This window comes from Schistocerca gregaria, chromosome 6 (assembly GCF_023897955.1).
Source record: "Schistocerca gregaria isolate iqSchGreg1 chromosome 6, iqSchGreg1.2, whole genome shotgun sequence".
In the NCBI taxonomy this organism is placed as follows: Eukaryota; Metazoa; Arthropoda; class Insecta; order Orthoptera; family Acrididae; genus Schistocerca; species Schistocerca gregaria.
In genome coordinates, this window is record NC_064925.1 from 339,368,074 (window position 1) to 339,393,912 (window position 25,839).

The window sequence follows — 25,839 nt, forward strand, 5'->3', positions numbered from 1 at the left end:
TGAACCATGGGGCACAATGAATCAGGAAGCATAATTTCAGTATAAGGTGGTCAATAATTTTTTCCTCTGTGCATATGTTGTCAGTACTGCTCTACCAACTGCCACTTGTTTTCTGCAGGATCTAGTTCCCTGCCATTAGAGTTGTACTGGTGATATGTTAGTTTCGTGACAGCAAAGTAATTTTTGGGGACATAGATAGATTGAATTTGGTTCAATCCTTTGTCACCAAATTTTAGAGAAAGTAAGCCATTGTAACAATGGTTCATTGTGCCCCAGGAATCTTTTAATTGTCCAATACAAGCACTCCGTACTTTGTTTCCTTAGCATGGGTAAAACATATGTGTAGGAATTTAAGGCTTTTAAATCACAGACATTCAGCAGTCCTGTTTTATATTATCAGGTTTGAAGATGGTTCTTTCATACCGCAGGAAGATGGACAGAGGTAAAACTGACCATTACGTTGTGCAAGAAGCTGTACAGGATATTCTTAATAAGAGTATGGCAGTTCACCAAGCAGCTAAATCTCATTTAATGCCTTCCCCAACTCTTCATTGATATGTTCAAGACATTAAATGTGGTTCCAGAGAAAGATTGACACCAAACTATGACAATAGTAGGGTATTTTCTGTGGAGCAGGAGAAAGAATTAGGTAAAGGATGAAGCTTTTGTTCCAGATAGCAACATCCTTTGTGTTCCGATGTCCTTCTACCGATGGTGTGACAAAGAGACGAACATCATATTTCAAATTTGGAATCAGCTTCGAGTCCATTGATGATGTTCGGTAATTCCAAAATAAGTAACATGATTGTGTGCCTACAGATTTAATTATGATTCACACATGGAATATATGCACACATTATGTTTAAAGTATATTTACACTTACTTTGTATGCTAAATAGGTTCTTTCAATGAACCTGTTTAAAGTGGTTCATTGTATCCCACATGTGGGGCACAATGAACCATTTACCAAATTTTCTCTAAAGGCCTGCACCTAAAAAACAATGACATTGCAATCATATAAGGCCATTTCATACTTGAATGATTAAACTGTAATATCTGTAAATCACAACTCTGTAATAACATTACTGGATGAGTAACACGGAGAAATATTTTTATGGTTCAATGTGCCACAATATCCCCTATGCTAGAAAGAGGAAAGGTCCAAGAATTGAGCCTTGAGGGACTCCCTGTGTCACTGTTGCACTTTTGGATTTAAAAGTTAGGATCTTATTGTCAATTTGATGTGTAATACCACCTGTAAATAATGTTGCACTAAAAACAATGATGTTACTTCCAACCACAGAGAATGAAGTCAGTAAAACAATTCAAAAACTAAAAAATTAAAAGGTCAGTAGGCTTAGATGAAGTACTAATGTGTATACTGAAACAATGCATGGGGATTATACAAGGCCTCTTAACAAATATAATAAATGAATCCTTCACGTCAGGAACATTTCCAGAGCAGTTAAAACAGCAAGAGTTGTACCTTTGCTTAAGAAAGTTAATGCAGAAAACATAGAAAATTACTGGCCCATTTCCCTGCTGTCAGCATTCTCAAGAATAAAAGAAGAAATTATGAAAGACAGATTAATGAATTACCTGAATAAATACAATCTTTTAAGCGAATCACAGTTTGGTTCCCGAAGTGGCAAAATTATGGAGTCAGCCACAGTACAATTCACAAAAGTTGTACTTGATGCTCTTGATAAAGATGAGTGTGTCACAGGCATATTTTTGGATCTTTCTAAGGCATTTGATACAGTCGACCACAAGATTCTATTAAATAAATTAGAAGCTTTAGGAATAAGAGGGGTAGTTAATGGCTGGTTTTGATCATACCTAACAGATAGGATACAAAGAGTAGAGATAACACATACTTCAAATAGATCTAAACATTTAGTAAAACACTTTTCAGAACCAAATAGGTGTTCTGCAAGGAAGCACATTTGGACCAATACTGTTCCTGATATATGCCAATGACTTTCCCAGTAGTGTTACTCATGGTGAAAAAATCCTCTTCACTGATGAGAGCAATATTATAGTCACTGAGAAAACAAGGGAACTCCTTGCCGAGAAACAAATGAAACTCTCAAGGACGTTTATGACTGGTCAATAAGTAATAAAGTGACATTGAACATAAAGAAAACTAATGCCATGAATTTCAATTTGAAGAGAAAAAATGACCATGTTAAATTAAATGTAGATGGCACCTCTATAGACTGTGTAACAAATGCAAAATTTCTAGGAATGAATATTGATTCTCAGTTGAAGTGGTGTGAACATGCAAAGGTACTTGCAGACAGAATGTCATAAGCATATTATGCCCTTAGATTCCTATCATCAACGTATAACATGCAATGTCTTTTAGTTCCATATTATTGACATGTGCACTCAATTCTTAGCTATGGAATTCTTTTTTGGGGAACAAATACACAGAATATGAACACAATTTTCAAACTCCAGAAAAAAGCTATAAGAATAATAACCAAAAATACTAGTCGAGCTCATTGTAAAGATCTGTTCAGAACACTGGGGATTTTAACTGCTCCATGTGAATACATTTACCAGTCAGCTGTGTACATCAAAAATAACATTGTTAATTACTGCACAAGCAGCTCTGTTAATGACCATGCAGCAAGAGACAGACTCAACTTACCTTTACCAAGAAAAAATAAACATAAAACTTGAAACAGCATTTTCTACCAAGAAATGAAACTGTACAATAAATTACCAAAAGAGATTAAAGAAATTGCAAAAATACACTTATTTAAAAAGACAGCTAAAAATTACCTGTTTTACAATACATTTTATACTTTGAAGAATTACTTAGCTAAAACAGATCAGGGGTTTTTATGAAAAATGTTATACAAATAATAATGATGATGATGATGATGATTATAAAATATCCAACATTCCACATAACACCTTCATTTTGTTTTTTCCCCTTTTTAGAAATACTTATCCCCAAGCTATGTGTAGCACAGTAGTGAAAGCTCTTCCTCTTTCTGAGCTCAACATCTCACTCATTATGGAGGGATGCTGACTCGGCTTTTAAGGATAGCAAATGGGAAGTTGCGGCACAGAAAATGGCCCAGAGATCACCAGTGTGTGTGTGTGTGTGTGTGTGTGTGTGTGTGTGTGTGGTGAGTGAAGTATTAGGAAACAATGTGTGTATAGTGTGTGCTGTGACTGATAGTGAGATATGAGTAAACAATGTGGCATTACATTATTTAATAAGTTATTTGTAAAAAAAGTGTTGTATAACAATAGTAAATCTAATGATTGTCTCTAACTACAATTCTGTAAATATATGTTTGTACGAATTAGCTTATTTTAAATTGATCTAAATTTGTAAATACTTTGACATGTCCTATATCCTTGTAAAAGAGATCTACAGATGAATACAACTACAACTACTACACTGTTTCCAAGTCACCAGATAGATGGATAGAAGTTTCATTGATGCACCACTGATATTGTATGCCTGCAGTTTTTTTTTTTTAAGAGAAGCTCATGGTTTACTGAGTCAAAAGCTTTGCTCAGGGTCAAAGAATATTCCAACTGTCTGCATACCCTGTTATATATTGCTATATACTTCATGGAAGATACTGGTAACAGCAGTGGCTGTGGTGCTTAGGTCTTTCCTAAACCCATGCTGCATTTCATTAAGCATTTCGTGTCATGAGAAAAATGTTGTGAGTTGTGACAGGACAACAGTATCAAATATTTTACTGAAGGTAGGGATTAGTGATATTGGTCTATAATTTTAAACTGCTTCTTTACTTCCCTTCTTGTGGACTGGCTGAATTACACTTATTTGTAAGGCATATGGGTATATGTTTGCATAACACTACAGTTGATAAGATAGATAGGGGTTTAGTTATTTCATTGGCACATTTCTTTAACGTCACACTTGAGATACTATCCCATCCAGATGAATGCTTGTTCTTTAGTTTCTGTATTGTGTTAAATATTTCCTGTTGATTCACCTCCATAAATTCGAGCTCTATCTGTGACATCATTTGGTGTGCCAGTCTGTAGATCTATAATAGGGGCTGGTTGGTCAAAAGGAGAGATAAAATGCTTATTGAATAAATTACATACTTCATTTGGATCTTCCAATGTGTCTCATGTCTAATGCTAACTGGTTCACTCTGTTGCTTGCTGGTGGCTTTACGATGTTCATTGATTAGTCTCCAGAATGCCTTACCTATGTAGGCTGAATGCTGTGTTCCATCATTGCTTTATCTGTTTGCTCAAGTTAAAAGGTCTGTCTTAAAGGTTTTTTTTGGGTTAACTGTACTTTTCCTTAAATATATGTAGCTTTGTTTCCTTATATAAACAGTCAAGATCATATATATTCAGCCTTAACTTAATCAGCCTAGGTGTAAGTTTCAGCCTATTATTAAAGAGGAGAGTTGATTTGTACCATGGTTATTTCTTTGAGAGGGCAGCAGCAGTTGAAATATTCTAACATCTGACAATAGTGATCTGAGTAATGAAAATCAACACTTTGAAAGTTAACACTGTCTTTTACATTTTTGTTGACAATAACATAACCTGTGTTACTGGAGCTTGACTCTGTTACTCTAGTGTCAGAGTTCACTATATTTGAGAGATTATATGAGTTAAATATATCTCTTATTTTCAAATAGGTTATAGTATAGGAGTCTGCATAAATATTTAAGTCTCCAACTATGCTAAGGTTAGTGGGCATGTTTGTCTAATTGCCCTGTTAAGTCTATCAAGATAGTACAACACATCTGTATTTGGTGGGCGGTACATACCAATAACTTTGTTTAGCTAACCTGCTTGAATGAGTATTTATGTGGACCACAACATCAGCCATTTCAATTGTTCCTTCTTTCCAGTATTGTTCAATCAATGACATTTTCTTAAATGGTAATGGTCATTTACAAAAACTGCCACCCCACCCCCTTTGTGTTGTTGCTTGCAGTAACTATGTGCTAACACATAACCATCTAGTTTGTAATACTCAATTTCATTGTCATTTGGTTCATGTTCTGTAATTACTAACAGGTGTGGTGAATTCTCATCCATGAATACTTGCAGCAAATTGAGTGTATTCCTAAGATAGTTCACATTTAGATGCATTATCCTAAAGGACACTAAAAGTTGTTCCATGTAATTTAACTTTAGATAGTGTATTTGTGAGAATCTATTTAATTATTTCCAGAGATTTCCTAGAGAAAACAAATTTCTTCAAGGTTTTGAGAGGGGAGATTTTGTATATTGAATCATAAGCCTTTTAAAGCAACAAATATTAGCACTTTCAAATAACTTCCAAGAATTAAGCCAGGTAACATTTTCAGCAACCGCCGATATTTTGGCAGGAGAACACCCCGCCATTTTCTGAAAGTTATTTGAAAGTTGTATACACTAGGAGAAACTTGGGTCACAGAATATTAGCACTATCTTTTAATTTGATATTTTCATATATCTAACTGTTTGTTTCAGTTGCTAATGACAGGATTTGTTTCTCCTAAAAAGCCAGCTTGATACTCACCAATTTGTTTATCTAATTGAGGATTTAATATGTCCAGAAGAGCTTTTAATAAGATTTTGTATTCTAAGAACAGTAATGAAATTCCTCTGTAGTTACTAATATCTGTTCTGTCTCCTTTTTTATAAAGTAGGTAAATTAATACTCCTTTGAGTTTTCTGGAGTTGTTTGTTTGATTTATTTTTATTGTTGTAGAGACCTCAGAGATCATCCGAGGCATTACAAAAGTCAACATTACACAGTATTATTGACTTTTGTAATGCCTCAGATGTTTTAGTGTCCCAGGCTGTATCCCGTTTTTCTTTTTTAAGTGACATATAGATCATCATGAGCTTTTAGAATTTCTGCTGTGAGACCATCTTCACCTGGGCTTTGTTGTGTTTTCATAGACTGAAGTAATTTTTAATCATATCAGCACTTGGTGGTTTTCAGTTTTTATGTGGAACATTATAAGGGATTCCCAGTTGTTTGCTCAGTTTTTCACAGTTCAATAGCTTTTCAAATTATTGTGCCAGTAGCTCATAGTTGTCTTCATTGTTAAGTGCAAGTTTTCTATTTTCTCTTTCTGAAGAATAGTAAGTCTAATTATTATGTCCTTTATGATAATAATTGAAAAGTAATAGAGATACAACAGATAGTGAAATGAGTTTGTTTCAGCAAAAGATACATAGCTATAAAGTGATGCGATAACAGGCACTACTTTACTAGTGGGAAGTTATAATGTGATGTGGATCCCCAAAATTCACGAAGAATTTTTAAGACAGTGAAAACTTCTAATTTGAATAGTTAACAAACAAACGCGTTATTTAAATAACACTGGATATTTTTGGAAACACAAAAATTAAGGCTATAAAATTAAGACACGGAGTTTGGGATGTAATAATTTTAGGATTGGAATATTTTTGAAAACAAACAACTTTTGAAATTTTAAGGTTTCAGAAAAAATAAAACAATTCCTTGGAAGACGTGAATGAAGGTGCTCTAATAAGCTATGACAAACTTAAAATAGACTGTTTCTGAAAAGATTATGAGCAAGAATTAGCTTTTGTTCTAGAAGCAGTGTATCATTGGTAATTGAAAGAATGAAGCATTTCTAGTGATTTGAAAACTGCAAAGGTCATTCCTGTACTGGAGAAGGGTTGCCAAACAGATGTACATGTCTATATACCTGTATCACAGAAATCAATCTGTTATAACTTAGATCACACTTTATACTTGCATATTAACAAAAATTCTCCAAACAACCATTTAGTGCAACATAGCTTGCTCTATTCGTTCAAGAGAACCAAACGGTAGTAGACACCAATGCATCTGTTGACGCCGGGTTTCTTGCCTTCTGGAAGGGGTTAGATATAATTTCATACTGTTTGCTAATGAACAAAATACAGAATACAGAATATCAGACCAGGCTTGTGATTGGGATGAAGAGTTCCTAGTAAACAGAATCCATCATGTTATTCTTAACAGAGAGAAATCTTTAGAAATAAAACATAGCATGTCCTCAAAGAGTGTTACTAATCACAATATATACAAGAAACCTGTAGCATAACATCAGAAGTTCAACAGGCTGTTTGTGCTTGATGCAATTGTAAATAGTTTAACAGAATAAAGTAAGATTATCCTATTTGTTTGTATGCCAGTATTCCATGTCTGACGTATTTTTATTAATAGCAAGTATACAAGATTTTTATGTACTTATTTCACTAAACTTCATTATTAACAGAAGAATTTACAGAAATCTGATGATGACATTGTAAATAGTTCACATAAAAACATTTCATTTATAGAAATATTCACAATTTACATTACCTGCAAGTCATATGCACATTGAAATTCAGTGCAAATGACATGGATAGGTCTGTTTGTTAGGAACTCTTCATTTGAGTCATATTTCTTTGTTTAGCAGCTTATGATGTACATCTATGGAGTAAGCCCAAGTACATATTTGGCTTTGTCAGTTTTCCAATAAAATACATTACTTTTACTGATCCTAACTATAGTTTTGCTAAGATAACTAATAAATTGTAGCCACAACATCTCTGGAAATTAACAACATAGTTACAAAATTTTAGATACTGTAAACTGAATGGATTTTATGAGGCATACATAATCTATGTACCTAAATTACAGAACATTTAATCGCAATAATTCTATGCTATGGGTCCATCATTTTATATATACAGTATAATACAGTCACATAACACATACATATTCTAGATCCTGTTTTGTTTCCATTTATAAAAAAAAGATAACAGCAATAATACTGGAGGAAAACAAAATCTTTAGATAAAACAATGCTGTTAAGTTAACACACTTTACTTTTTCTCTATACCTGTGTATGTTTTTCTTTTAGTGTACTATGCCTGTTTGCTTCAGTTATTTTCATTTGAAAGAAATTCTCTGATTGAATATAAAGGGGTATCTAATAGTAATTGTTTGATTGACTCTTTAAACTTATCCTTCGATTTGGCATTAGTGATGTGTGGTGGTAAAGAGTTGTACAACTTTACTGCCATATAACCACTGCTTCTCTCATATTGAGTTGTGTTATGCTGTGGGATTCTTAATTTCTTGGTGTTTCTGGTGTAGTGGTGGTGTACATCTTGAATTTATCTTTATGATCCCAAGCAAGGAGCAGAATTTTATGTATAGACTCATACAAGCTGTAGAAGGTTAGAATCTTATATTTTTTGAAAAGAGGCTTGCAACTATCTCTTGTTCTTTTGTTTCCTATTATTCTAATTGCTCTCTTTTGTAATTTGAATATTTCAATTGCCTCAGTCAAGTGGCCCCAGATTCCTATACCATAGCTCATTATAGCATTGAAGCATGAAAAATGCACCATGCTCACATAATCTTCAGATATTAGTGGCTTAATTTGTCTCAGAGCAAAAACAGCACTGCTAAGTTTATTGCTTATATTGGAATTATCCTTCCTTTCCAAACAACTGTCCATGGTGATCCCTAGAAATTTAGCACTTTAAACTACTCTTACGTCTAGCTCTTACAAATTTGTTAGTTCACTTGTTTTTCTTTTGTTTTTACTAAATAGGATTGCATTAGTTTTCTCATAATTGAGAATTAACCTATTCACTTCATGTCAACAGGTGATCATTTCAACTGTTTGATTACTTTTACTTATGGCCTTCGGTAAGCTCAGTCTCACAGTTATGCTTGTTGTATCATCTGCAAAGAGTATCAGTTCACTGTCCATGTTACAAGGTAAAGTATTTACATATATAAGGAAAAGGGTCCTAGAATACTACCCTGTGGCACCCCATGTTTTATATCTCGTAGTTCTGATAGCTGTTTCCCTTGATTGTGTGACACTTCCACTGCTTGTTTTCTGTTCTGCAGAAATGACTTTATGATATCAAGAGCAGTTCCTCTAATGCCATAGTGGTGTAGCTCCATTATTAATATGTGCTGATTGACAATATCAAAAGCTTTAGATAAGTCAGAAAAAACACCAACCGGGATTTGGCCTTGATCTAGGCCGGCAAAGATTATATTAATAAGTTCAAACGCAGCTCACACTGTAGATTTTTCCTTCTAGAACCCAAACTGTCTACCATTTATGTTTTTATCAAAAATGCCATTAACCTGACAAATATTATTCTTTCTCGGATCTTTGACAAAATGGGAAAGAGGCTAACTGGTCTGTAATTATCCGGGCAAATGTGATCACCTTTCTTGAATAGTGGTAGTACTGTGGCAATCTTCATTCTGTCTGGGAAAATTCCTTTTTCGAGACATGATTTGACTAGGTGACAGAGGGTTTTAGCGATTTCCCTAGTAATCAGCTTCAAAATCTTATTTGACAGGCCATTCATGTCTGTGGATGCTTTATTTTTTAGTTTCTCTATTATTTTTCTTATCTCTTATTCAGTTGCCAGATACAGGTAACATGAGTTAATGGGTGACTTTTTAGTTCCATTTTATATTTTGATTCAGATAGGGAGTCAATATTAAAGTCTCCACATAAAATTAACTTGTTCTGCCAAAATTGTGATAGCAGCCTATTAAGGGTTTTTTATGAACACAATGAAATCACCACTGCAAGCTCTGTATAAAGACATTATTACATAGGTTATATTTTGGAGTTTAATTCTTATACCACAACACTCAAAATGTTTTTCAGTTGCATACCTGCCCAATGGAATTGCAGTTACAGGGCAGGAGATGCAATCTCTAACAAATATGCAGCTACCACCATTTTTTAAATTCTTTCTGCAAAAGTAAGATACTAACTTATAATTGTCTAAGTTTATACAAGTTATTTCATTGTTTTTTAGCTAATGTTCAGTTACGCAGAGAACAGCAGGTCTTATACCACTGCTTTCTATAGGTACTTATAAGTTTAAGATTTAGTTTTTGATTGATTGAATGTTTTGATGTGTAATTATTAATGTATAGACTGAAGTATTTACTCCTCCTGTACTTAACGTTTTGTTCTTTTTATGGCACCCATCAGAAAAAAGTCTCTTAAGTGAGATGGAGTTACTGCTTTCCTCTTCTGTATCTGAACCATTGTTGTCTCTCTTGATGCTGAGCACTTCACTTCTGGTGAGGCTGTAGTCTTCCCTCTCGGCACTGGAACTGCTGTCTTATTCCTCTTCTGTTGCTCATCACTAGATGGTGCTCATCATTAGATGGTGATTTTGCTGTCTTCTTTTTCTCTTGCAGAGGATTATTTGATGTTTTTCATGTCCAATTCAATTCTTCGGTGGCAATGGATTGGTTTATATTTTTTGTATTGTTTTCCATTTCTTTTGTTTCCTCCAATGAAGAATGACTTTGTAGTTTTGATTTAGAATTCGCTGAATTTTTCTGTGCACTTGAATTGGGAGGGTAATGTCAACAATGAATCAGCTTCAATCAAAGGATTTTTTCTGCCTTTCTGACACAATATCAGCTATTTGTCTGGCTACCGCCTGTTTCCACAAAATCTTAAGATGTAGGCAACGCACAGTATAAAATCTTCGACCAATATTGCTAATGTCTATAGTCACCATGTTTCTGAAATGCTTACATACTCCTCACAGACATTTATTTGCCTCTGCAATTTCTTTGTTCACATGGGACCAGTCTGGTTAGTCATATCTACATGGAATATTGCATACTACCATGTGTGGGTAAGGTGGCTGAAGCATCTTTTCAGACTTCGTATGACCTTTTCAGTTTTGTTTTTATATACATAATTTGACCCTCCTAATAATGCAACAAAATCATTTTAATTAAGACTGGTATAATCGGCAAACTAGCTTCCCTCCTTCAGAAAATGGGGCGTTTGGTTTAGTAATACCTGTTGATTTTAGTTGGGTTGTCTGGTTGAAAATTTCCGCTAGTCCGCGACCATGGCTGTCCACCAACACTATTACTTTGCTTACGTTATTTATCATTTTGTCTTTATCTGGAGTCACTGTTTTGATGTTTATTGGTCCACTGCTAGTATATGCACACAAATTGTCACAATGTTATTTTGTTTTTGTTTCACAGTTTTTGGATACACTGTTTTCTTTTTCTCATAATAATTTATCATTTTCTTGCTTTAGAGCCAAGACTTCTTTTCAACACCTCAATATCACCTTTAATATTTTGATAATTTTGCTTTTTGTTTTCACTGCTTTTTCAAGTTTGGATGTTTCGAAATGTAAACAGCCGAGCTTGTAAAATGTAATAAGACTTACAAAACTTCCTGGCAGATCAGTGCACACTACGCTGCAGAATGAAAATCTCATTCTGGAAGACTTACAAAGAAGGCCCATTTATATGGGTTGAAACCTAGGTCAACTGCTTTTTACTACTAACTTCCACAGCTGGTGACTGTTTTTATTTGATATATCACATTTTTACAATTGCTGCTCCAGCCATGCTTCAGAATCTAAGTAGCTGCCTTCATGTGTCAGTTGTTTGATTAATTGATGAGGCCATTTTCAGATAATACATTTAGAAAAATTTCACATGATTCACCCACTCTCACTTGACTCTCCCACTACATCTACATATATACTCTGCTAGCCACCATGCAGTGTGTGGCGGAGGACACAATTGGCGCCAAAGTCACATCCCCCCCCCCCCCCCCCCCCCCCCCGCGCCTGCTCTGTTCCACTCGCGGATCGCACAAGGGAAAAATGACTCTGAACGCCTCAGTACGAGCTCTTACTTCCCTTACATAGCTGGTAAGTGGAAATCTCCATGAATATTGTAATATGATCAGGTCATTTACACAAAACCTTCTCCAAGATGTTTTTATTACTATGGGAGGAGGTCTAAAAAAAAAAAAAGCATCTGATTACCATGTTAGAAACACTTATCTTCATCCAACATGGAGTTTCCATTATTTTATCTTCATCCACATTATTTTATACATGTATTCTGTATTAACCTCACTACACATTACCATATTTACAGCTATAAACTCTCTCCCACCACCAACATCCTACCTCACTTTGTAATACATACTATTTGGAACATAGATTTTCATTACTACTAACACCCAGATAAAGACATTTTCCTGTCCCTGGTACTACATGGGCTTTACTACCATAGGGCATTATTACTGTTTATAAACAAGGCCAGATCTGCGACCCTTCCATTGATGTTCCTGCAATTAAGTATTACTATATTAACATTTTAATAATTAATGGAAAATCTCATGTAAAGATGTGAAACAAATACTAAGAAAGAGGTAGGGGAGCTGGCCAGTACTAACCTCAGCTCAGTACAGCCAATAGATACACAAAAACAACCGAAAATTTACATTCCTAGTTTTCGGAACAAATGTTACTTCATCAGGGAGGAGAGAGGGGAAAGAAAGGGAAGAAGGGAAAGTATATTTAGTTACTCACAACCCAGGTTATGAAGCAACAGGTAAAGGAAAACAGGGTGGGTAGCAAGGATGGAGGCATGGTTGTCAGAGGGAAGCCAAAGGTATTCTACTGTAGGTACTGTGCCAGCTTCAAACCAGAGGATTCATACACAAGTATAGAGGTATATAGTATAAAGATGTAGGATGAAAAGATGCATGAATGGCTAAAGAGAAGAGGGAAAGAGGACAAGACTGAAGAGTAAATGGGAGTGAGGTTGTTTAATGTAGGTTCAGTCCAGAGGGATGGCGGGATGAAAGGATGTGTTGGAGTGCAAGTTCCCATCTCCGCAGTTCAGAGGGACTGGTGTTGGGTGGGAGGAGCCAAATGGCACATACGGTGTAGCAGGTTTCTAGGTCCCTAGAATTATGCTGGAGGGCATGCTCCGCTACTGGGTATTGGACATCGCCTAGGCGGACAGTTCGTCTGTGTCTGTTCATGCGCTCAGCCAGTTTAGTTGTTGTCATACCAACTGTATGCTATATAAGACAGAAACTGGCCAAGGCTGTGCAGTGCAGGCATGTCAGCTGATAAATGACATGTGTAGTTTCACACGTGGTCCTGCCTTGAATTGTGTATGTTTTACCAGTAGCGGGGCTGGAGTAGGTGGTTGTGGGGGGGATACATGGGGCAGGTTTTGCAGCGGGGTCGGTTACAGGGGTAGGAACCCGCTGGGTAGAGAAGGTAGTCTGGGAATATTTTAGGGTTTAACAAGGATGTTACAGAGGTTAGGGGGGAGATGAAAGGCAACTCTGGGTGGTGTGGAGAGAATTTTGTCAAGGGATGATCTCATTTCAGGGGTTGACTTGAGAAAGTCATATCCCTGGCGGAGTAATTTATTGATGTATTCGAGGCCAGGATAATATTGGGTGACAAGGGGGAAGCTTCTGTGTGGTCTGGGGGTAGGACCATTGCTGTTGGACGGGGAGGAATGTATTGCTCAGGAGATGTGTTTGTGGACAAGGTCTGCAGGATAGTTGCGGGAGAGGAAAGCACTGGTCAGGTTATTGGTGTAATTGTTGAGGGATTCGTCACTGGAGCAGATACGTTTGCCATGAATACCTAGGCTGTAGAGAAGGGAGCATCTGATGTGGAATGGATGGCAGCTATCAAAGTGAAGGTAATGTTGTTTGTTTGTTTGTGAGTTTGATATGGACAGAGGTGTGGATGTGAGCTTCAACAAGATGGTCAACATCCAGGAAGGAACACCTCATATCCATTCCCACTCCTCTCCCACCTGAAACGTTTCTTGTCACCCATGAAGAGGTTGGCATAGGACAGAGCCATCCTGGTTCCCATGGCAGTTCCCCTGATATGTTTGTAGGTCTGGTCTTCAAAAGTGAAGTAATTATGGGTGAGGATGAAGTTGGTAAGTGTGATAAGGAACAAGGTTTTTGTAAGATCATCGGGTGGGCATTGGGAGAGGTAGTGCTCAAGGGCAGAGAGACCATGGGTGTGTGGGATGTTTGTGTACAGGGATGTAGCATGTATGGTGATAAGAAAGGTTTCAGGTGGGAGAGGAGTGGGAATGGATTTGAGGTGTTCCTTCCTGGATGTTGACCTTCATCTTGTTGAAGCTCACATCCAATGCTCCCTACCCTACAGCCTAGGTATTCGTGGCAAACGTATCTGCTCCAGTGACGAATCCCTCAACAATTACACCAATAACCTGACCAGTGCTTTCCTCTCACGTTACTATCCTGCAGACCTTGTCCACAAACAGATCTCCCAAGAAATACATTTCTCCCCGTCCAACAACAATGTTCCTATCCCCAGACCACACAGAAGCATCCCCCTTGTCACCCAATATTATCCTGGCCTCGAATACATCAATAAATTACTCCGCCAGGGATATGACTTTCACAAGTCAACCCCTGAAATTAGATCATCCCTTGACAAAATTCTCCCCACACCACCCAGAGTTGCCTTTTGTCGCCCCCCCCCCCCCCCCAACCTCTGTAACATCCTTGTTAAACCCTACAATATTCCCAGACTACCTTCTCTACGCAGTGGTTCCTACCCCTGTAACCGAACCCGCTGCAAAATCAGCCCCATGCATGCCCCCACAACCACCTAGTCCAGCCCCGCTACTGGTAAAACATACACAATTCAAGGCAGGGACACGTGTGAAACTACACGTCATTTATCAGCTGACATGCCTGCACTGCACAGCCTTTTACATTGGTATGACAACAACTAAACTGGCTGAGGGCATGAACAGACACAGACGAACTGTCCGCCTAGGAGATGTCCAATACCCAGTAGCGGAGCATGCCCTCCAGCATAATTCTAGGGACCTAGGAACCTGCTACACCGTATGTGCCATTTGGCTTCTCCCACCCAACACCAGTCCCTCTGAACTGCGGAGATGGAAACTTGCAGTCCAACACATCCTTTCATCCCGCCATCCCCCTGGACTGAACCTACATTAAACAACCTCACTCCCATTTACTCTTCAGTCTTCTCCTCTTTCCCTTTCCTCTTTAGCCATTCATGCATCTGTTCATCCTACATCTCTATACTATATACCTCTTTACTTCTGTATGAATCCTCTTTGGTTTGAAGCTGGCACAGTACTTACAGTAGGATATCTTTGGCTTCCCCCTGACAACCATGCCTCCATCCTTGCTACCCTCCCTGTTTTCCTTTCCCTGTTGCTTCATAACTTGGGTTGTGAGTAACTAAATTCACTTTCCCTTCTTCCCTTTCTTTCCCCTCTCTCCTCTCTGATGAAGGAACATTTATTCCGAAAGCTAGGAACGTAAATTTTCGGTTGTTTTTGTGTATCTATCGGCTGTACTGAGCTGAGGTAAGTACTGGCCAGCCCCTGTATATTAACATTTTCTCTCTTCAGTCTGCCATAACAATTGCTACTCTCTGTAATTAAGGAGGCTGATACTCTTTTCTCTCTGAAATTTGAATGTGACCTATTGGGCCTGAGGATGGCTTTCTCTACCATAAAAGCTCATAAGCTCATGCTACAGGTGCTTTGCTAGCCTAGTAGCCTTGTCCTATGTGTAAGCTCATACCTGACCTATTAAGAAGGGTCATGTCAAACTCCCATTTAAACCTTCCAGTCAACTCCAAACAAGAGGACCACAACTGGTTATAAGAATGATGCTGCAGATTGCTCCCAATAACTTAACAAACCCACCCTCCACTCTTGTCCGGACCTTCCAGGAAGATCAGCCCCAATCCCAACAAATGAAGCTTCCCATGCTGGCTCAGATATACTTCAAGCCATGGGAAAGACCTCAAACCTGTTTTTAAGGCATAATGGAACAGCTGTGAGACCAGTAGCTACTTTCACCTTCCACCCACAGACTCTTAACCACAACACTGTCCATTACTTGCACCCAAGTGAATGTGGACCAGGCAGAAGATGTAAGTAACATCAGGGATCTCAGGTGACCAGAGGTGTCACAGGTTTCTCCATCTTAAATCTGCATTCATTTATGCAGCAAGGAATGTAATACTAACCTAGGCATTCACTGCTGCTATGCTGCTACATTGTCACCTAAGATAGACACTTCTCAGAAGCACATGAAACAGACAGCATTAAATGCTGGATATGTTTTTGTCCTAAATGGATTATAAACTCACATTTCAAATTTCCCACAGCAGCCACACATTCTTCCTGGTTTCTTCAAGAATAAGCATACTGTTGAATTATAACATAAAATCTCAGTGCGACCTAGCTTCTGTGCCTCTGTTAATTACTGATTTTGTTTTGAATTCACTTGCATCTGTCTTTCTCATGTTTGTGATTATAATTGCTCATCTTTGTGTTTTCTTTCTTACCTACACCATGAGCTTCAAATGTATTATTTACAAATAATGACTTCAGTTATCAGCATACAGCAATATATTCAATTTTCTCAACAAATATTTTAAATGAAAAGCTTTGTTGCAGCGACACTCATCCCCAGAGTCAGAGATGTTATGCCACCACAGTTTCTTTACATTTTTTGTCCATATCTTACAAATAATATTCCTTTCAGAATTCAGCCTTAACTCCAATAGTATTCTCCATCACAAAACCAACATATAAATCTTGCTTGGACAGCAACTTTCTTGTTTATCAATGAAATGTCTTGTCAAAGCTTCTCCTCTAAATGGTTAACTTCTGGTACTTACATCACTTAAAACACAAATCCTGCTCACTGGAATACTGGCATTGCTTAAATTTCTGTCAGTTATTCGAATAATTTGGCCACTATGACATCCAATAGGCTCACACTTTATGGAAGAATGTGAATTTTAAACTCCACATATTTCACATTCTCTTATGGGTGTTGGTATTTATTTAACATCAACTTCATTTTCACACACAACATCAATCCGAATCTCCCTCCTATCTACACAGCACATTGTCAAAATCAGCACTGTTTTCTGTTGGAGCCTCATCAAAACTTTAATTAATTTTCTAAATATCTTCATCTTGTGCCACATTTTTCCCAATCTTCATTTAGGGCTATGTGTTCAATGTAATTGTGTTGACTGTCCTGCTAATGTCCTCTTACTTACTGGTAGTTCAAATAATTTTGTGATGCATCTTCTTATCTATAAATTCTGTTGTGATGCTGTGCAGTTTTTTCATCTTAGTGACATAGTGTGAGTGCTAATCATCCCCTATAATGACATGTCATTCTGCCAACATAATATTCATAATTTGAAAATGATTCACTGATTGTGATTTCTGCATTCTTGATGTCTGCAACCCAAATTTTGGATTCTTCTTCACCCTCTTCCCTGTCATGTCTTCTACTTCCTTCTCCTGCAATTGCTTCAACATAATCTAATGGAAATATTAGGCTCTTTGGCATCCCAGTGTGACAGTAATGACAGTTTTTGACATACTACAACTGGCAGTCCCTGAATCAGAGTCTTAATTAATTGTTCTTCACAAACAGGAATGTCAAAATACACATTCTTGTCACAAAGCTTCTTTATAAATTCTTTCATTTTCTCAATGTTTTGCAAGTATGCAAACATCATTAACTGACTGAACATTATTTATATCTTGACCAGTACTTGGTTAAAAATACAACTCCCCATGCATGTGATTCTCCTTGTAATGCAGAATCTCATTTCTTGCATTTGCCAATTATGTATAAATGCAACTTTAAACTGCTTTATATATCCAATTGAGTGAACACTGTCTGATGGTGAGAACCATTGGAGTTGCTGCACATTTGATGCAATTGTCTTCTATAGCACCCAAAGTGATAGTACATTCATTTCTTTAATCTTCCATCATTGTAATAATTTCTATGCCTAATTTGATCTTATCAATTTCACAATTTGCAAAACTATTTACTGCTGTATGTTTATGCAATTTATTTATCCTTTGCTCCAAATAGCGACACTGATTTTGCATGCCTCCAATCATCTTAATGAAACTGCCTTTATTGGATTAGAAGACATCTTGCTCTTCGCCTTTTGCCATGCCCTTTGACACAACTTTCTGATTTCATGGTAATCTCTTCAATTAGATCCTCATATTAACGGTATTATTTTTTTTAATTCTGCTACTTTGGCCTGCCACTTTTTTATTTATTATTTTGAGAGATACAGAATTCCTCTTGAACTTATCTAATACTCTTAGTAGATGACTCTGTGAATGAATATTTAGTTCACAATTACTTTCTTTACTTTTTTGCTTTTATCAAGTTTTAAAGAAACTCTCCTCAATTTGAAAATTAAATATTTCAAGAAACACATTGTTTAAATGTCACACCAAAACACTAATTACATAAATGAGATAATTTAACATTTACACAGCTTTTGTATGCATAATTCTAATTGTGTGTTTGACTTTTCTAAAATTTTCATGTTTATTTCAGAATAGAGAGACAACGTTTCCAAGTTTTCCAAAAGTTGATAAATGCAAATATGGAAGATGGAAGTTTTCTGAATATACAAATTCAAATTGCCTTTTCTCCACTTCTTTTTTATCTTTAACATTAATTACAAAGAAAGTTACTTTATTGTTCATTTTGTATAGAAATACAATATGTAATATTACATGTTAGTTTCATACTTTTCCACAAATGTTTGATGAGCTGAAGTGTGCAACAGGAACAAATACTATTGAAATACAACACAAAGTAATGGCTATAGCAATACTAGACTGGACATCTACTGACCACTTTCAACATGTCTTTATAAAACACTTATGTTCCTTATGGTACATTACAATGCCTCAGAAGTTTTAAGAGATACTTTTTCATTTCCAAGATGGCTACTGTCCTCATTTCCTGGCTGTAGTTTCTGGATTTCTGTGCCTCATCCTTTACAGCACTTTCATTTCAAGTGTCTGATACTGAGAACAATACCTTCTTCATACCTTCAATCCATCTCTCACTGAGCAATTATTTTCAAAGGCATCTTAAGATTGTAGGGCTTTTGGTGCATTGGACTTGAGGTCCTCTGCTCTACAATATTTAATTATTGTCTTGACTTAACCATGTTGTTCCAGTACTTCACAGTACTCAGACAGTGAAAGAATATCTTCATTTTCTGGTACTCTACCTACTCTACAAGACACTACATCAGTATTATAGCTGTGACCAGGGAAAGAGAAATATTGTACCAGTTTATTAAATTTTCTGCATTCTTCCATGAAGGTCATTAGTGTGCACATCATTATTATACTTCTTTTTTGCTTGGTACAGGAATCAGAAAATAAATAAATTTAATTTGCATGATTTTCTTGCTGTGATGTCTCAAGGTTTCTTAGAAAATCTAATACAGCAAAGGCTACTTGATTGCATATTTTCAGTCCTTCTGTTTCAATCCAAGTATAAAACACAACCCTTTCCTTTCCCTGCTTTCAGGAATGGATCATAATGCACAAGTTGTATAGCTGAACCTGTCTTGAGTAGAATACTTCACCTATGAGGAGCTTTGGAATTGGCTGATTCTGTTGTATATCAGATACACTTTACTGTATTGAAACAGATTCTTCCTTTATGCTTCTTTCTTGATATTCCTTCTTCCTCACAAAGCTGATTCGAATTGATCTATAATCAGGAGTTTGTGTTGTGTAAGCTACTAATTTATTTCTATAGTTGGTTATGGTGACAAGTACTTGCTTACATTTCCTTTTTTTCCAGAAAACTTTCTCACATTATCATTGACAATACATTCCACATTGTTAGTCGTTCTTCAGTTCTCCAAGAAGCATAGCACAGTTTGCATTTATCAACTTCTCCGTTAACTGGTTGAAAACAAACAGGGAGTTTTGCAAAAATTTGTAGTTTTCAGTATGCTATAAAAATTAATGGGGTAGTGAGGGGGGTGAAGATTGTGGATTGTGTTGCAGCATGGACCACATTGTGGAAGCAGAGGTTAGTAGAGGGCTGCCTCTTTTAAAATGCTTGCGCTAATCAGCATTGCATTTCAGGAAAGGTTTAAATTTTTATCTAGAAAATCAATAAATATAAATATAAATGATATAAAATAGTGGCAGTTTTATTCAATTTATTTATTGTGCTAATTTCATTTAATCTACAATTGCAATCACATGTAATTTTTGAATCAGTTTAACGAGGCAGTTAGTGTACCATATCACGCTTTTCTACAGTTTTTTTTTTTTTTTTTTTTTTTTTTTACCAACAGTGAGGTTTCTTTTTGAGACTCTCATCACAGCCTGCACGTTAATGTCAGAGCATTTAGGAGCCTACATTTACTCTCATTGTTTTTCAAGCAAGAAAAGCTTTGCACACAAATTTTGCATTCATGGAATTTTTTCAGCACACAAAGATTTATAAAAGTCAATGTCACACCATTAAATATGCCTTTGAATGTGTGTTCTAACTGCATGTCCATCAGTAAAGAAAAATGTCTTTATGGGTACTCCCATGAGCTATTGTGCCAAGTGTCAACTTTGTTTGTGCTAGTACTACACTGTGAATTCTGCATATGAATTGACATGGCCATCCTAGTGGAAATCCTCAGTTGAGCACAGGAAGGAAATCTCAGTTCAAGGCAATTTTTTTCTGACTGTGTTGGCAAGCAACACAAAAGACCTCTGGGGGCCACATGCAGACTGTGGGTCACCATTTGTCCACCTCTGACATATAACAACATTAAATATCATTTTTGACAAAACTGTTTCAACAGGCTATGCTTACAACTAGCTTGATTTGTAACTATAAAAATCCTAAATTTTGAACAATTGAGCATTTACTGACTTTTGAAAAAATGCTCCTAAATTACTGGTTTCAACTGTTTCCAGCTTTTGATTCATAGTTTGAGAAGATGCAGAAATACCTGCGCTCCTGAAGTACTTATTCAAAAATTGCTTTCTCTTCCAACATTCGAGAACCCATTTTGTTTTCTACACTGTTTACATTTATCACTGAAATATATGTACCTCTATATTCCTGATCACTCTGTTCTACATTAGCCACAACATCTAGGAAATTGGTCATGAAAGGGATAATCAAGTTATTTCAACAATGCTCAAATTTAATTAGTATTTTCTGCACTTCTCATGCATACAATGTTGATTTTATATTCTACATGTCCAGAGCCAGCTCCAGAGATTTTACCCCCCCCCCCCCCCCCCCCACACACACACACACTCACACACACACTCTCTCTCTCTGCTGACTTCCCCTCCTTGCATTTTATTTTCTGACACAGTGAACCTTTTCTGCAATGTCCATCAATATGCCATTTCATTTTCACACATCACACATATTCCACTTGCTGATGTGTGTTATTGATGTGAATATGTCTTGAGACCAAAGCCAGGTATGAGACATCACTCAGTGAAACAGAAATAAAGCACTTAGAGTGTAATACATTTTGAGTTATGATTCCAAAATTAATTATGTCAACCAAAATAAGTTATGTCACTTGCAGAATACACAGTGTCCCACGAGGAATGGACAATATTCAGGGATAAGACAGGGATGATGCCTACCTTAAGAATTATTAGCAGCTCATCTTCAATATTGTGAAATAAACTCTTCTACTGCAAGCTCTTTGGTTTGCATATTTTGAGAGGTGGTAGTATGGACACATAAAGGAAAAAAAATGCCCAGTAAACAAGGGCTCTAAAGTATATATCTTAAGAGCTCTGAGCACTTGTTCAAATTTGCTACTGTGACATACCTCTTCTACTGAACAAAATCCCTTGTTTACTAGGTTTTCTTTGAGTTATCATTCCTGCCATATCCCTACATATTGACCATTCCTTCTGAGACACGTGGCGTGAGACCTGTAGCGATCGGCACAGCTGAATATTGTACTGTCAGCAGTATCAGTGGCACTTCTGCTGTACAATGTGGAAGACAATAGGACACCAAGTGACTTACATATAAAGGCTATTTTGTGTGTCCATAATACATAAAGAAAAATGTTTACAGTCAGATATCGAGAAGGCACGCTTTCCAGCATGTCTCGAACTGATTTATGGCTCAGAACAAGCAGTTTTGATAGCACTTTTATTTACTGAAGTGAAAAGTAACAGTTAAATCCTAAATAAAGTTGTTGGAATGCAAACAGTGTGAAATACAATTAAACTAGTTAAACACTTTGTGCAATTCAATTTAGTTGCTTCAGCTCCAAAACAAGTCTGATAGGTATTTTTTCCACATGGTATTAATATCAATATCCACTGCTTATAGTTTCAACATCTGGCAATAAAATACACTCCTGGAAATGGAAAAAAGAACACATTGACACTGGTGTGTCAGACCCACCATACTGGCTCCGGACACTGCGAGAGGGCTGTACAAGCAATGATCACACGCACGGCACAGCAGACAAACCAGGAACCGCGGTGTTGGCCATCGAATGGCGCTAGCTGCGCAGCATTTGTGCACCGTCGCCGTCAGTGTCAGCCAGTTTGACGTGGCATGCAGAGCTCCATCGCAATCTTTAACACTGGTAGCATGCCGCGACAGTGTGGACGTGAACCGTATGTGCAGTTGACGGACTTTGAGCGAGGGCGTATAGTGGGCATGCGGGAGGCCGGGTGGACGTACCGATGAATTGCTCAACACGTGGGGCGTGAGGTCTCCACAGTACATCGATGTTGTCGCCAGTGGTCGGCGGAAGGTGCACGTGCCCGTCGACCTGGGACCGGACCGCAGCGACGCACGGATGCACGCCAAGACCGTAGGATCCTACACAGTGCAGTAGGGGACCGCACCGCCACTTCCCAGCAAATTAGGGACACTGTTGCTCCTGGGGTATCGGCGAGGACCATTTGCAACCGTCTCCATGAAGCTGGGCTACAGTCCCGAACACCGTTAGGCCGTCTTCCACTCATGCCCCAACATCGTGCAGCCCGCCTCCAGTGGTGTCGCGACAGGCGTGAATGGAGGGACGAATGGAGATGTGTCGTCTTCAGCGATGAGTCGCTTCTGCCTTGGTGCCAATGATGGTCGTATGCGTGTTTGGCGCCGTGCAGGTGAGCGCCACAATCAGGACTGCATATGACCGAGGCACACAGGGCGAACACCCAGCATCATGGTGTGGGGAGCGATCTCCTACACTGGCCGTACACCTCTGGTGATCGTCGAGGGGACACTGAATAGTGCACGGTACATCCAAACCGTCATCGAACCCATCGTTCTACCATTCCTAGACCGGCAAGGGAACTTGCTGTTCCAACAGGACAATGCACATCCGCATGTATCCCATGCCACCCAACGTGCTCTAGAAGGTGTAAGTCAATTACCCTGGCCAGCAAGATCTCCGGAGCTGTCCCCCATTGAGCATGTTTGGGACTGGATGAAGCGTCGTCTCACGCGGTCTGCACGTCCAGCACGAACGCTGGTCCAACTGAGGCGCCAGGTGGAAATGGCATGGCAAGCCGTTCCACAGGACTACATCCAGCATCTCTACGATCATCTCCATGGGAGAATAGCAGCCTGCATTGCTGCGAAAGGTGGATATACACTGTACTAGTGCCGACATTGTGCATGCTCTGTTGCCTGTGTCTATGTGCCTGTGGTTCTGTCAGTGTGATCATGTGATGTATCTGACCCCAGGAATGTGTCAATAAAGGTTTCCCCTTCCTGGGACAATGAATTCACGGTGTTCTTATTTCAATTTCCAGGAGTGTAGAATGAGGGTAAACTTGAAAGTAGTGACAGACAAAGCAGGAAAAGTTAATTTGAAGGAGCATAGCAAGAGTAAGAGCAATGTAAATGATATTAATGGCATATCCAAAGGAGACGGAAAGGTGGGGAAAAATTTCATGCATCTTTTTGTAAACACCACTTAATCACACTGTCTAGTTTCAAAATACTATATGTGACAGGCAGTGGATATTTTATTTATTCTTTATTCATTAGAAAGTATTTTTCTCACCAATAATGTAATAGGTGTTTAAGGTTACTGTACAAGAACTGTTAGGCTGTCATATGCTGACATTTACCTTTATTCCTTAATTATAAAGCTTTTCACTTCTGTAGGGCCGGCCTTTCAGGCTGACATGGGTACATTTCCATGTTGTGCAGGCACATGATGAAAAATGAGTTGGCAACAATGCCACAAGCAAGCTGTGCTATTTTGAAAGATGCACCCAAGGTGACCAACTCCGGAACTTCAGCTGTCACCTGTTTCACAAAAGCATAGATAATTTCCAGTAAGACACTAGACTTTATGAATAACTAATATTTCCAACTTATTATCACACTTCCTCATTTACACAAAACTTTCATAATCTTGTCTAATTGATTGTTTTTTGGACTTTAATAAAATTTTAACATTTTTACACCCACAGAAAATTGCCACCCTGAGTGGCGACACAGTCCTACCTCCCTACAGGTTTATAGTGTTACAGCACCATTTGACTGCATCTGTTCATTGCTGACTGGCCACTTCCTAAGACTGTCAAGGTGCCAGGAGCATGGCATCAAATTGTGAGATTTCAGAAGTCACAAAATAATCATATCTATAAATTCACATTTATTGTTCATCAGAAATATTAGAAAATTAATGTCTGAGCAAAATTCAGCATCAAAGGTGGGCATAAATTTATTATTGCTAGCTACTGTTAGCTACCAGAATCACATTCTGATATATCTGAAATCTTAGTAAGAAACTTTAGCCCACTAACACAAACATTCATGAATCATAGTGTCATTGACCAATGAATCTTTATAATCACTGAACATTTGAATGGGGTACTACAGCTTTGTAAGTGGTGAACATAACAAGACAAACTGCTTATTTGCTTCTGTCTCGGGTTCTTCGGCCGACGTTCGTGTGATGATTTTGCTGACGTTTCGCCAGCACGAGTGGCTGGCATTGTCAAAGCTTCACCCTCCATTGCCGGAGGTGAACTGGAGCCGGGCTCGCGGCCGCAGACTATATGTACCTTGCGCGCCAACGTCCGAGGGCTTCTCCGCGGTCATTTCCGCGGTCATTTCCGGTGCGTTTCTCCTCTTGCTACCTGCTACGGTCGTTCTCTGCAGTACGGGAAGCCAGGAGCCGTTTACCTTAAGGCTTTCTTCTTTCTTGTTGAAGCTGTTCCCGTGTTTGTGTATTTCTACAGCTTCTCTGTACAAGCGGGTGTGATAGTGCTTCTCTACAGCCAGAACTTCCGTGTCGGTGAATTTTATTACATGTACCTGGTCGGTCTCACTCAGTGCGTGTTCTGCCACGGCCGATTTTTCCACCTGTCCCAACCTGCAATGTCGCTTATGTTCTTTGATCCTGGTGTTGATTGATCTTCCAGTCATTCCGACATAAACTTTCCCGCATGTGCATGGTAAGCGGTATATTCCTGACATTGCAAGTGGGTCCCTTTTATCCTTTGCCGATCTAAGACATTCTTTGATCTTCCTTGTCGGTTTGAAAATTGTCTTTACGCCGTGCTTGTGTAATATACGGCCGATTCTGTCCGTCACTCTGGGAATGTATGGCAGAAAGGCCGTACCCGACATTTCTTTTTCTGGTTTCTTACTTCGCCGGTGGTTTGGCTCTGTTACACTTCTAATATCATTTGTGGAGTACCCATTGCTCCTCAGAACACTTTCCAGGTGTTGCATTTCGCGTTTAAGGTGCTGCGGCTCACATATTCGTGCTGCTCGCGTTACGAGCGTCTGAATCATGCCTCTTTTCTGGCTCGGGTGGTGGTTTGACAGTTTGTGCAGATATCGGTCCGTGTGCGTCGGTTTTCGGTACATGCTATGTCCCAGGTTTTGGCCATCCCTTGTGACCAGCACATCTAGAAATGGTAGTTTTTTGTCCTAAACTAGAAAGATTTACATGTTCACTAAAGTAGACAAAATGGCAGTAGTCTCATATATTGAGACAGAAATGAAAACTTTTAGATCTGAAAATGATCATGTAGAGGAACTGTAGCTCAACCTTAGAAAATTAATTGACCACATATTGGTAAAAGAATTCATCCTGGAGGGGGGGGGGGGGGGGAGGAGGAGATCCTGAATGTTGGTCCACTTTAAACCAATTTCT

At 38.1% G+C, this 25,839-nt stretch overlaps 1 protein-coding gene across 2 annotated transcripts in view; it reads left to right on the forward strand.

The window, feature by feature from the left end:
• Positions 1–25,839, forward strand: part of LOC126278597 (sodium-coupled monocarboxylate transporter 1-like) — a 228,106-nt gene that overhangs the window by 198,273 nt on the left and 3,994 nt on the right. The window lies entirely within an intron of this gene.